The sequence below is a fragment of the Seriola aureovittata genome, chromosome 22 (genome assembly GCF_021018895.1).
Source record: "Seriola aureovittata isolate HTS-2021-v1 ecotype China chromosome 22, ASM2101889v1, whole genome shotgun sequence".
In the NCBI taxonomy this organism is placed as follows: domain Eukaryota; kingdom Metazoa; phylum Chordata; class Actinopteri; order Carangiformes; family Carangidae; genus Seriola; species Seriola aureovittata.
Window position 1 is genome coordinate 9,738,903 of NC_079385.1, and position 17,933 is coordinate 9,756,835.

At 42.5% G+C, this 17,933-nt stretch overlaps 1 protein-coding gene across 8 annotated transcripts in view; it reads left to right on the forward strand.

Annotated features, from left to right (window-relative positions):
• The window catches only part of foxp2 (forkhead box P2), a 103,934-nt gene that overhangs the window by 21,049 nt on the left and 64,952 nt on the right, over positions 1-17,933 (forward strand). Inside the window, exon 1 of one of the 8 annotated variants that reach the window (XM_056367730.1) lies at positions 10,811-11,110. The exons of 5 other annotated variants lie outside the window; for them this stretch is intronic. The gene's annotated coding sequence lies outside the window, so the exon portion shown is untranslated. Of the gene's footprint in view, positions 1-10,810; positions 11,111-12,625; positions 12,774-17,933 lie in introns of those variants that run through there. 2 more of the 8 variants (XM_056367729.1, XM_056367734.1) reach the window with 2 other exon arrangements.

Consider the following 17,933-nt stretch of genomic DNA (forward strand, 5'->3'; position numbering starts at 1 on the left):
AGGTTTTCAAACCCCAATCTAGTCTGCCAGCATGAGCTCGTTTGCATGTTAATCACGTCAGTGATTTCCCTTCATCACAGGGAAGTCCGTGCACACTTCCATAACCAGCTTTTAATTGCATTTAAAATGTCACAGAGGTGGAACACATGTAATTTAGCCAGAACTGTGTCCAAATTAATGGGTACTACTGAGACGCTCCATTGGACAGGGTTGGAAATGAGAGAGGCTGTCCATTGTTTGGGTCTTTATTAGAGATGCTTCAGTCTTCCAGTCTCTCCATGATAACATCTCTACAGTACCTTTTGAAGTTTATATCAAGACTTCAAAATGAAATCTGACAAGCATTTTGTGAACGACTTAACACTACAATAGATGCCAACTTCTTGCAAAATAAGCCAAATGGATGGACATTAAAAAGGTGGAAAAAGAAACATCAAAGGGAGAGACCACAAAGTCAAAGTGTTGGGTTTTAATGGAGAAAAAAAGGGAGGAATAGTTTATTTTCTTTCATCACCAGGTGTTCTTTGGCGTATAAATTACTGAGATGATGTTTCCATAACACAGCTTAGGGCACTCTAGAGAGGGGAAACCTGCAAAACAGACCTATTTAATTTTTCATAGAGGTGGACCATCAGGAGCATTAAGCCAATATTCCTCTTCCCCTTTTCCAGATGCCTTCTACACCACTGTATCTTACCAAAATCCAAGCCCCTCTTACTTTTTTCCTTTTTTCAAAAAAGAAAAAGTTCTGCCGAGACCTACATGAAAGGAAGGAACTGTTGAAATGTTAATTTTACCATCTGCTGTCGAGGCCTGCTACCTTTTTTTTTTTTTTGTGTGTGTGTGTGTGTGTGTGTGTGTGTGTGTGTTTTCTTTTTTTTTCCCCTGCCTTCTTTAATTCCCAGTAGTTCTGTTCTGTTTCATGAATGTGCTGCTATTTTGGCTGTTTGAAGTCATGGGGTCTCTGCGAGCATGGCTTTGACTGGCTGGAAAATACAATGCCACATGGTGGATGGTGGAGACTGTCCCATTAGTTTCCTGTTTAGAGCCCAGTCCCTCCTAGTAACCCTGTTTCGTATACCAGTCCCAAGGTTCCAGTTACGCTCCCATGCCCACCTCCAGTACACAGTCCGTCAGTCTCTCGTGCTGAGCTGGTCTCGCCCTTGCTCTCTCTCCTTCCTGAGTCTGCACGTCTTTGGGGACCTATTTAGTCTGTTTATCTTAATGCTGAGGATTTTAATCACTCGTTTACAAGACCCCTAGCACCTTTATCTAATAAAAGTTTTTTCCTCTCAGCACACATTATTGCTAGTTTTTCTGTAAGCTCAATAAACCCCAGCAAATCCAAGATAGAAATGAAATTCTTGACAATTGTGTTTCTCCATCTTTTTTTCATCGCAAAAGTTGACACTTTTAAAAGCAAAAGTATACTGCCAAGTTTGCTGTGAAGATTTTGCCAAATGGATAGATTCCATTGTGAGATTTGATAGTTGGCAATTAGGGTGAGACATCCTGTGTGCAGAGTTGCTTAGCATTTTCCTTGGCCGGGACCAGATTGTTTAGTCTGCTCTCATTGTGAGCTGTTTCTGAGCTGCAGTTGACGGTTGTTTGCAGAGCGCTGGGGGAAAATGTGAGAGGGGCCAGTGCCTTTCTCTATTTATTTATTTTCCCCGTCCTTGGAGCTGGAATCTGATTTGTGTTCATGTTTCTCTATTCTCTCTGAGCGGTTTTTAAGTGTGGCTGCTGAAATCTAGACTCTGTATGACCTCACTGCGCGGCCTGTGTTTCATTAATGACCAGCCCTGTGGTTTGGGGAGAGGAATATTTTTCATATGACACCGCCTTGCATTAGCGTGGAGCGGCAGCTGCACAACCACAAAACCATCCAATTTTGTGGCTTTGAAAGGTGTGAAAAGTTCAGCTCCCTATAGCAAGCCTTGCATTTATAATTATATTCAGTGTATGCAAGAGTGCGTGTATAAGTGTCAAGGAGCGGAACTACTGAAGACTTGTAAAAGAAACCAAAAAAAAAAAAAGTCACCTGCTAATGAAACATTTGTCTTTCATTCTCCTTGGTAACTTGTAAAGTAAATAGTGGAGATATATTTCAGAGTAAGACGTTTACACACTTACAGATTTGACATGCTTCGCCTTAGAGAAGCCACCTAAACTAACAAGCAGAAATTCAAAGTGAAGTAGGTAGCATTTTGACAGCTTGATTCATTTGTAATAAATATTTCATTTCAACATGGTTTTAAGCTTGTTTGGACCTTTAGAGCCCCTAATACAAGCAAGTCTTTTTAATCCTTTTTTTTTTTTTTTTTTCGAGTGCCACATCTGGCATAAGAGGTATTTCTTTGCAGATTGATTGATTTCCCAGGCTTTGTTGGAAGGGACTCATGCAAGCCACACAGCAATTGACTAAGAAGCATGCAACAATTCACAGACACATGTAGCAAGCCTCTCCTCCTCACCCTCCCCTCCCAAAAAAGCCCAGACACTAGACTACTGTAACTCTGTTTGGTACCTTGCAGGATATTGAATATCCAAAAGGAAACCTCAGATTTGTCCCGTCCCAAAACAAAGAGCCCTTGTGCTGCCGCCCTCCTCGCCTCTCTCCCTCTCACTTTCAAACCATACCGGTACTGTCATCATAACACAACAAATACAACTTGTCTCTGAATACGCAAGATAGTCTGTGTATATTTCCAGATAATTCCTAGCCATTCATCACGGCCCTTTCCTATGGTTCTGGCAGCATTAAGTGTTGTGTTGTCAGCTTGAAGGCTGGAGGTGGAAGAGGGAGAGATTGAGGTTAGTCACCAAGGCTGAGGGAGAGTGAACAAAGGAGAAGATTACCTAATAGTCCTGCTATGTATTTGAAGTGGAGCCTGCTGTTTGTTTGGGGAGGTTCAGGGCTGGATGTGCAGGGAGATGTCTCACAGGCAGCTGATGGGTACTTTTAAGCTGTCAGAAACATCCCCTTCGCCATTTGTCTTCCTGAGTAGATGGCAACAGGCGACGACAGAGGCAAAAGGCAATACAGAGAGAAAGTTAATGATGTTTCCCAAGTTTGCAAAGTGTTGAACATTTTGCCTCTAAGTATAATTGGGTGCCTTTGTATAAATTAAGAGTCACCCATGATGATAGCTTGACGAATGTTTAAGCCACTGATGCACGCTCCACACACTATTTTTGGGGTCTAGTGTTATGAGATCTTTAATGAGTCTGCTCTCTACATGTATATGTTTGTAAACAACAGTCTTGCAGGTTGTCACTGAGAATAAAGTTCTGTGTTATGCTCACGCCAGAAACTAATTCATAGTCACAGCACAAACATCATCAACCTGGTGTAAACCACTTAATTACATGCCAAGACTGCATAAAACAAACTGAAACACGGATACTTGTGTGCTTCTACGAGTAATTTATTTAATTTGTTGTATAATTTTCTTCAATTAACCTCATTAAGAGAACACATTCAAACATAGTATTAGAAAGGTACACCACTTTCTGGATAAAACGTGATCCACGCAGCATACTGTGAATCTCTCACAAGATGAATCAGTTTTGTGAACAATACACTTTCCTTATTTAAATTTCTTTAAGGCAATCTTTGGACAATATAACCCAAACCACTCCATTGATAACTTTTCAAAATGGTGTGGCTGAATTTCTTCTTTTTTTTTTTTTTTAATTCTGTAAATTGCAGTCTTCCTTTCTCCTATGATTTTGAACAAACAGTTACAACCCTTGATTCTCTGAAATCCCTGCCAGCCGTGTCTGTTTTGATAAATTGTACATCTAGTCCTATTTTCAAAGTCATCAGCGATTGCTTTTTTGCCACTCAGAGCACTGAACATGGACAGCTTTTAAAGGTAGTGAGTACGTCTGATAAGTGGCTCAATCCTTGTACTAAACCATTTTTACTGGAGGTTTAATAGCTACTGTATAATGAATTATAATGTATTCTCTCCAATTGCAAATTTCCTCTAATATTGTCCTTCTGCTTTTGCAAAAAAGTCCATCTGAATATTATTGTGACCAGCTTTTTAAGAATACAAATCAATTGCATGATTTTAAGTAGTTAGAGTCATACTTTTGTTGTAAATTTCTCCCAATGCCAAATGGAATAGTGCTTGTATAACTGGAATAGCTAACCAATTTCAAAGTAGTGACATTTTTCATCCCGAAGATGATTCACAGTGTTTGTGGTACATCACGGTCAGTTCCAAGTCAACTGTATGTGTTAGTATAAAATACAACTGTTCAGCTGAACATTTCAGCCTAGTTTGAACTCATTGAAAAGCAATAGGCTTATGAATCATCTTGCTGTTCCAATTTAATGGAACATACCTTTCAGTGACAGCGTCTAGCAGCACATCATCAAAGTGAAACTTCCAAAGTTCCGCTTAACTTGTTGCTGAAATAGTTTCTCGTTTTCAGAAAATTGCGGTGCGCCAAGTCTCAAGAAGTGTATCAGGGAATCTTCCCTGAAGGAAAAATTGCCACTTGCATACTTGTCTTTGACCAAAGTGAAGCCCTCACCCACTCCAGGGGAACATCTGCTGTTTAGGAAGATATAAAGGAGTAATTTTATTACTCGGTACATCTCCCCTCAGAAGCCATTTCATTTCTCCTTTCAGCCTCCACAGAAGCCTTTATTTGATCTCATATTCCAGAGTATGACTGCCTCAAACTGGTTGGACTCCGTTTATTTTCATTTGGAAAACACATTTAGTGTCGGAGGGGTGGCACAGTATGGAAGTGGAGAGCAGGGGGTTCTGGTGTGGAAGGGACTGAGGCAAGTTTCTCTATCACATGTTAAGGTCCTCCTGCAGGGATTTTTCACTGTGCCTGATTGTGGGGAGCCAAACTTCGTATTTCCTTCTCTCAATATGATCAGAGTAATCAAGGAAAATCATTCAAATCTGTCCGCGTCTGGTCTCCTCTGCTCCTTACAAATACTTCCGTGCAAATACCTGTTAAGTTCGCGTCCGTACAGTGAAACTGATACAGCTGGATACCCTTTACTCAGTGCTTTGAAACTGCAGATCATTGGGAAACTGTGCCATTTATTAGGCAGCCCACTTAGGCAGCCCAGATGTAGCTGGTCACTTGAGAGGCAGACGTCCTCATAAACCATGAGCCTTTAGAGTGGGCACAACACCTAGCTGCAGAGGCAAAATTACCCCCACCCACCCACCCACGCACTTTCTTAACTTCCACATCTTTGGCTATTTGATAAATCCTGAACCAGTGCAGCTGTCTGGAGGAGCCAGAACCTTATGAGAAGTCCCACATTTCCTGAAAATCTTTCTCCCTCTCTCTTTTATTTATCAGTGTCCGCATCTGTCTCTCTGCCTGTGCCGTTCCTGCAGCACCTATATCCTCTCCAGCCTGTGTCTGGTGACAGCACAATGAAAACATTTTCGTGAAAGGTGTTGTTTCAGTGCTCCGGAAGTCCCTCTCACCTAAGTAGCTCCTTCTCTATGTCTTGTCTGTCTGTCTCTATTTATTTTTTATGTTTTTTTTTTCTTTTTCTTTTTTTTTTTTTAGCGGGGGATGGAGGGGAATCGTAGCCTCCAATGGGCTCAGTTCCACACAATAAATTACCTCCAGATGTAATTCCTATCCCCCGCCCTTCGCCCTCAAATTAGTGGCTAGTAAAAATTAGGTTTGAATTAGCCGCGGTGTGGAGAATAGAGGAGTTTGAAATTTCCATATAATGAGTTTATTATTCTTTGCTGGAATACCATTTTCCTGAATTAATTTGATCAGGGTTTTTTAGGTGTAATTGGTGTCTAGCTGAATGGTGTTTTAGTCATGAATGGATAGCCACTGTGTCAGCAGTAAGTCAGAAGGCCGAGGTAATCAGAGGACTCTGAAGTCCACTCTCCAGCACTAAGAAACAGAATGCTCCACGTCTCAATTGCTTCTGGAGATGATTCCACAACTTTCCCTGACATCTAATTCATGGTCAGTATTTAATATTCCTCTCATTCCAAATGGAAGTATTTTTCATTGCTACTTGCAAAAGCATTGACAGGATTCCTTGGACCTTAGATAGTGGTTGTTGCATAGCATATACAGGTGTTGTGCTCTTTTGACTGTCAGTGGAGCCTGTCTTGCCGCCACTCAACTGTGTAGCTATGGTTCTGGGAATGATAATCTCTTTGGCAGAGCTGGAGCTGTGGGATCCTCAGACACTACAGATCACTGTCATAAATGGGTTTCAGATTCATCCCTAACAGGAAATCTGAATGCATGAAAAGACTATTGTTTCTTACATTTTTTGAGCAGTTTCTTAATCTTGATGACATCTCAGTGGCCAGGAACATTAAAAGAAGAAAAAAAAACAACAACTGAGTAGCGTGTACTTTCCTCTAAGTAGGAATCTAATTTAAAGTGCAGCCGCCTTTTCTATATGATAATATCTACTACTGTGAAAAAAGGGAAGTTGTCTGCCATGCTCTGCTCTTTCATCTAATTCCAATCTGCTGTATAACAGGTAAACTGCTGTGAGCCGCACTTGCTTGTTTAAATTTACCCGGCTCAGCCGAGCCTTTGATTTCAGCAACTCGTTTAATTCAAATACGCTTTTGAAGAAAAGCTATTTTTCTTTTTTTCTTTTTTTTTTTTAGGAAGGGGGGCTGGGCATTGGAGGCAGCTGTAGTGGTGGGAAAATAAGAGGCGGCACAGGAGGGCCAATTTAACCTGGAGTGTCTGTCGCTAGTCTACAAGCTCCTTCGTTTCAAGAGGCTCGGTCAGCTTGAACTGTCTGACTTCTGTCATTTCGATCTCTTTTTATTTTTCTGCTGTAATGTATACTTTAATTCCCACCCGCCTGCCGTCTGTGTGTAGCAGCAGTGTCGGCAGAAGCAGCTGGAGGGGAGGTGCAGGTATCATTAAGCCTTGGAGAGGCACCAGCGGAACACTGCTGAGTGCTATACGTGGCTCCTTGCAGTGCGTGTTGATATTTCTGGGCCCAGTGAATGTACAGCCTAGTTTATTTTCAATAGGAACCCGAAGCCGGGCCCCCCCCCCCCCCCACAACACACTGCTTACTTGGGCTGTTGTATTGAGTCAAGCAAACACTCTCTCAGGGATGTCCTGTTGGGCACTCAGCCAAAGTCGCAAATGGAAGTCACATGTGGAGACTCCCAGAGGAAGGCAATGAGGCCTCAATTCACACCCATCGCCACAACTTTTTTTCCTTGTATAAGTTTTATTAAAAGCAACACTTATACACATATTAGTCATTTTGTATACCGAAGTATGCAGCCTTACGTTTATGTGTTACTCACTTATTAAGAAATTGAATATTTTCTATAATAACCACAATTTTCCAAACAACAAACAAAACAAAATCAACATATTTATTATTGTGATTGCAGTAATCAGACTCCCTACCTTCATTCACTAGTCAATTTTTTTTTTCAGCCAGTGAAATACATATGCAAATATATTTGGACACTGTCATTATCAGCCACTTAATAGGCATTTCATTAGGGATTTTCTGAATGCGCGGTGCAGGGCAAGTTGCCATGGATACCCTGGTGCTTAAGTACAGTATATTAAAATGGTGCTGCCTTCCAACCACTTATATAATCACCGGTCCGTAATGGTCTCTGCTCTCTGGCCATAAGCAACATATCGTGTGATCAGCATTGCCCAGGACTAAAAAGAGCCCTACCACCTCATTATGCCTTATTTGGCTCTTTCATTTATTTATTTATTTATTTATTTATTTATTCGTAGGCAGGACTAAGTGGCTCATGAATTGTGCTTGTGTGACAACTAATGAATGGTGCTGATGTGTGTGCTCTGTTTTCACATGTGTGGTGTTTGGCTCTTTGGAAACACTGGTTATCACTGTGTGGGAGTTGTTAGGGGCAGTTGAGCACATTTGAGCAGACGGTGAAATCACTTCATTTTTTTTTTTTTTTTTTTTCACTGACTGGCACTTAAATGTGAGAATGGATGAAGGAGGAGTGAAGTCAAATGGATAACTTCCCATCGAACATCATTGATGCACTTGGGCTCCAATAAATACAACCCTCACATTCACAGGAAAGCCACAAAATCTTTTCCTCTGTGCACCATCCTCTTTGTTTCTTGTGCTGATTCCACTTGTGTATATTTAAAAAGTCATTCATGTTTTTTTTTTTAAACACATGAAATGTTTTTCTTTTCTAAATTCCACTCATTTATATCATGAACATGCAGTTTTGAGGCAATAGTTTGTAAAGGGTTAATAAGGAGTGATTCACATTGTTGAAGGCTAGGCTGACACTGACTGACAAACCTTACGGCGGTGCTTGTACTTTGTGGTGGCCTGCTAGTGCTGAAGTGATGGTGGCAGGAATGACGAGGGAAACCACTGTGATGGTCGCTTGACTTTGTCTAATGCCCCAGAGGCAATGCACTTCATGGTGGTTTTAATTGAAAATGAATCTAAGTAGTAGTAGTAGTAGTAGTAGTAGTAGTAGTGTATGTGTATGTGTGTGTGTGTGTGTGTGTGTGTGTGTGTGTGTGTGTGTGTGTGTGTGTGTCTAAACTGTGGAAGTAGTGCCAGGAGATGCGAAAACCATCGCCATCGTTGTCACGGAGTTGCACTGCATCTCAGATCACTGCTCCCCCCACTGCTGCTGCAGCTCCTGCCAGGGTTGGTAACCAGCTGCTGCCACCATCACCCCTCCCCACTGTATCCACTACACATGTCTACTCCCCCCTTTCTCTCCCTTTCTCCTCTCACTGTTCCGCTGCCACCACATCAAGACGCTGGTGGGCCTGTTTGTCTCTGTTGACCTTGGCAGCAGAAAGCACTGGAAGAAGAGACATAGGGAATAAATACCTGAAGGGAGGGGGCACACAATTGTCACAGATGTGTAGAAATAGGCATAGCATTCCCCCTAGTGAAGCGAATGTTTCTAAGGCCAGAGGCCTCTTGTTTGTCTTTTCCAGTGAGGAGCTCTGAGTAGTTTATTAAAGGGGCTAAAGGAGCATTCTAGTCTGAAGCCCTCAGCACTGAAAGAGAAATGGGAGAAATTACTGGCATAATGTGGACACTTAGAGCAATTAACAGCAGTTGTTTAATGTTAGCCCCCTTTGCCTCTCTGTCGCTGTTTTTTCATTCTTGCTTGTTTTTGCACTCTTGTCATCTCTCCCTCTCTCTCTTTCTCCTGCCCTTACTCCCACTGTCTCTCTCACTCTCCCATGATTGTTTGGTGTTTACTCTCTCTGCCTCAGAGCTCAGACAGTTGACATGAAAATGCTACATCTCTTGGTCTGTGTTGGTCTCTTAATAATGATATCATACGGCTGAAATATGCTCCAGTGGAGCCGGGGAGATAATGTACTATTCAGAGCCTGTTAAATCATGCCAGTGCACCACTCAGAGCTGCGAGTTCAAGTGGTCTTTACCCCGCGCTGGGGGCTACATCTTTTCCTAAATAAATCTGTCATAGTTGCCCTGGGTGCCTCTCTTCAAAACATAAAAGTTGCACTCCCTATAACCTCAAGCTGTGGATGCCTGTGTGCCTGCACATGTGTGCGTCTTTTAATGTGACTTTAATTTTGGAGTTGCATCTCAGCCACATTTAAATGTGTGTTTGCATTGGATTTTGTTTATATGGCACAAACTTATGTAGGCACATAAAAAAATGTCCCTTCTTGTATTAAATCTCTCAGGCCCATGTGGCACATCGAGTTGGTGGCAGATGGACTGGCTTTCTGCATCTGCTGTGTGCAGACTGGGGGCTTTGTACTCCTCTCTCCTGGGGAAGACCGAGCCTTTCTTCTTGCCAGTAGATTCCTGTCTGCTGGAGCGACTAAGAAAAACATCTGTGGCATGCAAGGGAGAGAGAGAGAGAGAGAGAGAGAGAGAAAGGAAAGGAGAGAGAAAGAGGAGGGAATACAAAAAAAATGACAAAAGGATTGGCAAACACCATTAGCCCTAAATGTTTCATCTCATTGCCTGTTGTGCATTGTTTACAGTAGGAGAAACAAGTCGATACACCACATCCAGCACATGTGAGCCCAGCCCAGCTTAATTTGGCTCGCTTCAGCTTTCACGGCTTCTTTAGCAGGCGGTGGGGACTGGTGGTTTTCGCGGTTCCTGTTTGAGATACTGAAGTAATTCATTAGGAGAGACTTGTTCAAATATCTGAATCTTCATGTAAGACATCTGTACAGACACGTTTGCCTTTTATCAAGTGGCAAACCAAGCTTTTAAAAACTGTGACTGAGGGGGGAAAAGCTGTGAAATGTTAATCAGCCTCGTGTTTCACTTTTTATATATATTTTCTTTAATTTAATATCGTCCATTCCCACAGACTCACTGTGTTTAGGATGAGCTTTGAGTGTGGCCAGGCGTATTGTTTCATGCTTAAAAAGGTATTTAAAGAAAAAGCATCATTTTAGCATTTTGTCTAAGAAAAAGTGAGGGAGCATTCGGCATGTGGAAGTCTCCCCAGTTCTGAACCTTTGTGGTCTCCCTCCCCTCTCAGATTCCTCTACAAAATGCCTCTTCTGAAACCCCCCCCTGGATACACACACACACACACACACACACACACACACACACACACACACGCACACACACACACACACACACACACACACACAGAAACACCCCCCCCTCTAACACACCATTCCTTTGCCAACTCTCACCACCCTCCGCCCCCTCCTCTCCACTCCCCACGACCAGCCCCCCTACCCCACTGATCAAGCCACTGGTTTTTGTGTACTATTGGTCCTCGGGCGTCAAAACAATCCAGCGGGGCTGCCTGACTTGTTTTAATTAGGCGGCACTGAAACGGCAACTGTCTCTCAGACGTGACCAGGCAGAGGTGCTCTCCCCGCTCACTACTGTAAATACCGCTGTAAATACTTCTCTGGTGATGTCTTTGACAGTAAGCGTCAGCTAGTTTCTCTCTACTTTTTTTTTTCTTTTCCCCTTTTTTTCCACTTTTGATGCTCTTTTCTACTAGTGGCATTTCCCCCCTCTCTTCATTTTTGAAACACACTAATGCTTCCAGTCTTCTGAGAATATTTCTTCAAATGCTTCTTACCGGGGAGAGTGGATTTCTCTCTCATTGTTTAAAAGGTAGGTCATTTTATCTGTAACTCTCTCCTTCTCTCTTTTTCAGTACTTGTGGTATCGTAGCAGTGCTTTGTGATAGCGTGTTACTTGGTAATGCATGGATGTGATATGGCTAATTGTTTTTAAGAGCCCTATACACTCCCTGCCACAGCACAGTGTGGAGGCTAGCGACTGCAGCTCAGCCCTTTACTAATCCCATTCAGACTCTTTACATCTACACAGAGACACACTCACACACACACTTTGACATGCACACAATCAGAGGTGAAAAGAAAAGCACAAAAAAAAGCCAGACACACATACCTTTGCCGCGAATGCACCTCTCGTAGCGGCGTCCTCCAGCTCTGCTTCTGTCTCCGTTTCCCTCTCGTCTCAGCGAAGCCGGTTGCATAGAGCAAAGCAGAGAGCCAGTCCGGCAGGTCGTGTGTAAGTGTGTGTGTGTGTCTGTGTGTGTGTGTGTGTGTATGTGTGTATGTGCACTTGCACAGGAGAGAGAGAGAAACAGAGAGAGAGTGTTCAGAGGAGCAGATGTGCGAATAGAGCAAGAGCAGCGCGAGCTGCCTGGTAAGCATGCAGGCGAGGTGCAAGGGGAGAGGCGGCAAGCATCCTGCGAGGAGTCACGGTGCTCCCCGTGTGAAGGTCCCCTCACACTCTCTCACATACACACACTCTCTCATTCACACACAGGACCCACCCACACACACACACAGAGCACCTACACACATAGTCCCTCTTACACATTTGCACCATAACACAGATAAACAAATTTTTCTTTATACTTTCTTTTAAAAAGCAACTGATATAAATAAAAAGAATTAGATTTAAAGGTCACCCCCAGAATTAAAAGACAGTAAAATTAAGATCTAACTAAGAATTGCCATGTCTCTCATTTCCAATAAAGTGGGGAATGAAATGATAAGTAGTGTTTTCCAGTAATTGTGATATATTTCATCAGTGGCAGGCATAAGAAATGATTGTCTAATTATTTCCAGTGTGGAGAGAGAAAGAAGCTACCGTGTCTCTGTCATAAATTTCCATTTTGTACATGACCCCCCCCTTCCATTCACACTCATGCACACGCACAAATGCACTCACACACACATACTCTCTCCACTATACCCTCTCCCACTCTCTTCCTTCTCTCCCCCAACCCAAGCCTCTCCTATCGGGCCTGCATGTCCGACCCACACAGGGGGCCCCGGTCGGTAATTGCCCCGGTGACAACTGGAAATGATAGAATAATTGTCAGGAGAGGCGTCTGGGCTTTCTTTCTTTTCTTTTTTTTTCCCTTTTTTTTTTTTAATGGGGCGAGGGTGATTTAAGTATGCATGAATGGCACGGTGGTGGTGAGGCGGCGAGAGAGGGAAAGGAGAGGAGAGAAGAGGAGAGGAGAGGAGAGAGAGGTAGCGGGGGGAGCTGGGGCGGGGGCTGGATGGTGGGTGGTGGGTGGCGGGTGGCGGCGGGGGGTGTGGGGGGGTGTGGGGGGAGCTGGCTTGTTTATGATGCCATCCCCCATAAACACGGCTGAAGTGATGACACAGATAGTGTTGCCTCTCCACGCGGTGACACCAGTCGACTTGTGGCCGTTGCTGCTAGACACCCTCGGCAGTGGCAGAGGCAAGCACTCTGTTCTCTGGTCAAGCTCTCTGGCACTCCTCACTTTCAGGTAAAAAAAAAAAAAAAAAGTCAGGCAGACTCTGTCCATCCATCCATCTCTCCATCCATCATCCATCCATCCATCCATCCATCAATCCTCTGTCATCCGTAGTCGACTCCAGGCTCTTGGCTGTGTTTAATGGTTGTGTTTTATTGCCGGGCTGTGTCTCCTGCCTTCCCCGCTGGTCGTCCCACTGTGTAACCGTGCAGCCTTGGTCTGTGGGCTCTGTTAATCTGCTGCTTAATTAGTGCTGATGAATGGCTTAGAGTGTGTGTGTGTGTGTGTGTGTGTGTGTGTCTGTGTGTGTGTGTGTGTGTGTGTGTGAGTGTGTGTGTGTGTGTTCATGCGTACAAGTGACTGTGTGCGCCTGTGCACCGATGTGGCTTTGTGTTTGTGTGCCTGTATGAGTGAGTGCATGTGTGTTTGAACTCACTTACTCTGGTATTTCTGCTCTTCTAGTAGTTGGTCAGTGTGTTTTTTTTTGTTTTTTCAGATGTTGCTACTTGCTTGCTAAGCTAATCATTGATCATTAAAATCAAGAGGACAGTGATTCACCACTATGGTTAAACAGAATTAAAGGGCACAGCCACTGTATAACCTTTCATAAGCTAATAACAATCAAACATTAATCAGCTGCAGATATGTGTTTCGAGAGGGCAAAGCTTTTACTTGAAGTTTGACTTATTTGTTTTTCTCCCATCTCTTGGTATTGGGGGAAAAAAAACCTCTTTGGATCAGATGTTAAGTTTGGAGAGGAGAGAGGTCACAAGACTGATAATCTGTGAAGCACTAATTATCTTTATCAAAGGCGAGTGGGATAATTTGTTTACTTAAATATTGATGAGGTTGAGCAAGGCATGGTATTGGGCTATTGTGGGCATATTATTAACATTTCATAGGGCTTTGTGCAGGAATGCGAAAGGGACTCCTCTTCATAATTTAATACCCTAATGCATAATGAGCTATGTGATTAGTTCACATGGAGAATTGGCCAAACTCCATTTTGAAGGCAGATAATTTACATTGTTCTCCAGAGTCTGGCATATAATAGGTTCTTTAGCGCAATAAAATTAAATGCTACACATTTTATATTTCAGCTTACAAATCCCCCTGGCAATATTCAGTTTTGAGTCGTCTTCTTCTTTTTTTTATTTCCTCTATCCACATCTGCCTTGTTTTGTTTGAGAGGAAAAAAGGAGAAAATGAATTTTGAAATTGTTTAACTAAAACACATGTTTACCTACATGTTTTATTTAGAATGCACACTGGCCAATTAACACTGTTCATTAGCAGAGCCGCGTTATTTGTTTTGAAAGTTTAACCAATCACTTTGTTATGCTAATTGTGATGTAATTTAATTTGAGTTCCCGTAATGATGATGCCGCTATTATCCACATAAATGATGCAGTTAAGCAGCACGGCCTCATTTGCATGTGCTTGAAGGGAGAGAGGCTGAAAGGAGCCGGCTCCCGTATCACTCTGCTTTAATTTTCCACCTCTGTTCACTCCTGCCCTATGGGTCTTCCTGGCCTGTCGCTGGCTATTGATGATCAGCACTTTTATCTAGATTTTTTTTAATGACAAAGAGGCCTTTATTTGTCTGCGAACAGATTCCTGGAACTGCAGTGTAGGGAAATTAAATAATGGAAATACGAGACTATTAAAAAATGCAAATGATAATTTTTTTAGTCGATGTATCAAACATTAAGTGAACAGTTCATTTGCGTGCCCCCACCACACACACACACACACACACACACACACCTACACACAGATGCACGCCCCTTCTCATTTTTATTGGTTCTGTTTTGGATGGCTGTGGGGGGGGGGGGGGGGGGGGGGGGGGGGGAGAGAGAGAGTGGCTTCTTGAATTTAACATTTCCATATCAAAGTGGTGCTTTGTTGGCGAGGGCTTAATTTTTAATCTGTTGATTCCATCATCATCTTTGGTTTGGACATTATTCAGATGTGGCTTGAATAGTCATGTGTGTTTTTGAAATGGAAAGGTGCAGTCAAGCAGTCAGGCACTACACACTGTCAACCAGTCTCTGTATATTTTTGTTAAATCAATTTCTTAATCCTACGAGGGGCAGGAGGGATCCTTTCTTCTGAGCAGTTTTAAAGTCCCCAACCGGGCATGGAGAAAGTGTGACTAAGCCGGTGGTAAAGACTGCCCATTATCTATTTTGTCCTGGGTTAGACTTTGGTAATTTTCCTGTGGAAAGATTATTTTTTCTCCTGACCAGTCTCCCCCTGTTATGCTCCTAATTGGTTACATAAATCTTGTCTGGTATGAATGAGGAATGTTGCGGTGTTGTCAACTGCAATCTTCACCCTTATTTACCAATTCATTAAGATCTATCGATGCAGGACTGCTGAGGGGGAATGACAACATAAATCAGAGCTGGAGACATAATGGCCCTAATCAACCAGAAATAACTGGAAACGTCACAATGAGCTATGTCTCTGTAGCTGTGCCGGCCGCGGCTGGCTCCCTGCGCCTGTCCGCTGGATCTGCCGTGCTGTGGAGAGCACCGGAGACTCAGGCCAGCAACTGTCATTAGCTCCTCTGATTTTCCTCTTCTCCCCTCGACAAGAGCACCAGAGCAGTGTAAAGAATTTGTCCATTTTCTTCTTTTTGTTTCACAGCTCGCGCTCCATGTCAAAGCAGCTCGGTCCTGATCGCTTACAGAATAAACGCCTTTTCTAAGTGAAACAGGGCCACGCATGAGGTCTATAAATACAGTTAGGTCGGAAGTGCCCTGCATTCACCGGCGCACCTCCTCTACACTTGGTAAAGATGATTGGATGAGACAATGAGGCCTCCCCTCTTTATAGGTCAATTAGCCTTGATTAGGTGGGCCGAGTTAATTAATGGAATTGGCAAATATGCAAATGAGAGCCGACTGATCAGCTTTCGTCACTGTCTTGCTCACCCGCAGCGGCGGGGCTGTCTCCTGCTTCAGCAGAGTGAGGTGCCTGATGGGTAACATGTAAATGATATGGGACGAGCCTAAATGCTGGAGAAAAGAAGTTTCTCTCCTCCTCTTTCTCTGTCTGTGAGGGGTGTGCTGTGCTACACTAATACATTTAAGAAGTGTGCATTTATTGCTGCAGCACTCTTTTTTGTTGAGCAAAGGCAATTGGATAAACTCTAAAATATTTCTTTAATCTTAAATATTTTCTCCCATTTTTACTGAATGACTCATTGTTGATTTTAATTTAATGTTTTGACCCTACACCCCATTTTTGAAAATATTTTTTATCAGTAATTGGATAGTCCATGTACAATAACTGTTTTGCCATTGTCGTATTTCAGAGCTGGTTGTATTCATATAAAAAATGAATTTGTATTAACATAGTATCATGCACACTATTCATGAGTGCCTCTTGCATTTGATTCTAAGGAGACATTGTGCAGACCGCACAATTGAACATGCACTTTACACTCTTTCCTCTGGTTTTCTTCATTTTTCGTCATTTTTTTCCCCTTTCTCTTCTCCACAAACACTGACTCTTGACGCACACACACACTCCATTCAGGGACACTTACACACTGTGGCAAATAGTCTGTCTTTTATCTTATTCTGTCTCATCTCCTTATTGTAAATAGAAGAGAATTAAGTTCTGAACATTCTTGACTGAATGTCTCCTATCACAGAACTACAATTTATTGTCAGCTCAAATGAAGAATTGAAATATGACTGAGGTTTTGTCAATGTAGGGCTCATTGGACAGGAGATAACCACATTTGATTCTGTTGCTTTGAATAATGTTAATCCTGAAAAATGCAAAGTCCATTATTCATATTCATCTCTTTTCATTTGGCACCACTCCTGATTTTGTAAATATGATTTCTCCAGCCCCCTTCTTTCCAAAGCAATCTTTATTCACCGGTGAAGCACTTTTGAAATTCCTATATCTGAGAGCAGAAACCATTACCATACACAGGTTTATAAGAAGTAGTCATTAATGCTCTTTTATGGTGGCCCTTTAGTGCCAAAAAGGAAGCTTTTAATTCTAAGGCACGACAGCCTAGCTTGCCTTAGTTAATCCGGGGGACTGGGTTTTGTCGAACATAGCTTTCCAAGTGGTCGTTTTTCCATCTCCGACTCCAAACTCCCTGCTTGAAGCTGAAGGCTGTAATAAACTGCTTGTGGTGTCCCTGTGCTGTGACAACTCGCTACCAGAAAAAATGACAGTACACACCCTAGTACAAACAAACATATGATCATAATCAAAGATTTGTTGAAGGCATAAATTTATGGTCTTCCTTGTATAAATGTCTGCAAGGCTTCTGATGAAGTTATTTTAAACTTTTTTTTTTTGCCCTTCATTATTTGATCTTAGATTAAATTTATCACTTTAAAATACGGTGGTTTTAAGCACCATTTTTATAGTCAGCACATACATGGCATTTTGATTTATTAAGCAATCTGAAGTATTGAATATGTGAGCCCTTGCCCTTGCCCAGTTACTTCTTTATTTTGTATGCATAGCAACTTATGGCAATGATGAATTAATTTCACTCAAGCACAGAATCTGTGATTATTTTAAATGGTAACCATATCTTGACTTGATCAGAGAGCTGTGAGGAGTCAGCAGACTGTGAAATGTAATTTCTATTATTATTTTTTTTATTTTGATCTTACAAACCAAAAGAATTCCAGCCAGCCACCTGAAATGTGAGCTGATAATGAATGGACGTCTGGGATCATAGATTTACCGGTCACTTTTTTTCCCCCCGTTTCCTTTTTTGTCTTCCTAATGAAAATATTTTTTGCAACTCATGCATATAAGATGAGGGAATGGATCATTGTTCTAGATGGAGACACAGCGGAGAACATCCTCACGCTGAAAATGGATAGCCCAGAGACTCTGAACGAAACCAGTGTCAAGCCCGTTGTGTGTTAACAACGTATCGTGCGTGTGTGTGAGAGTGTGTGTTAAATTCCCAAGTGTTCCCTAGACAGTGTTGGAGCACAGCAGACAGCTGTGTATTCCCACTAGATGGATGGCCAGTGTCATAGTGTGTGTTTACTGCACATGATAGAGCGGGAGACAGGCCAGGTAATGAGGCTACATTAAGGGCTTTTAGAGCTCGCAAACAAAGATGGAGGGCTGCTTCTTTCCCCTTTAATGATAGGTGTGTGTTTGGTGTGTATGTGT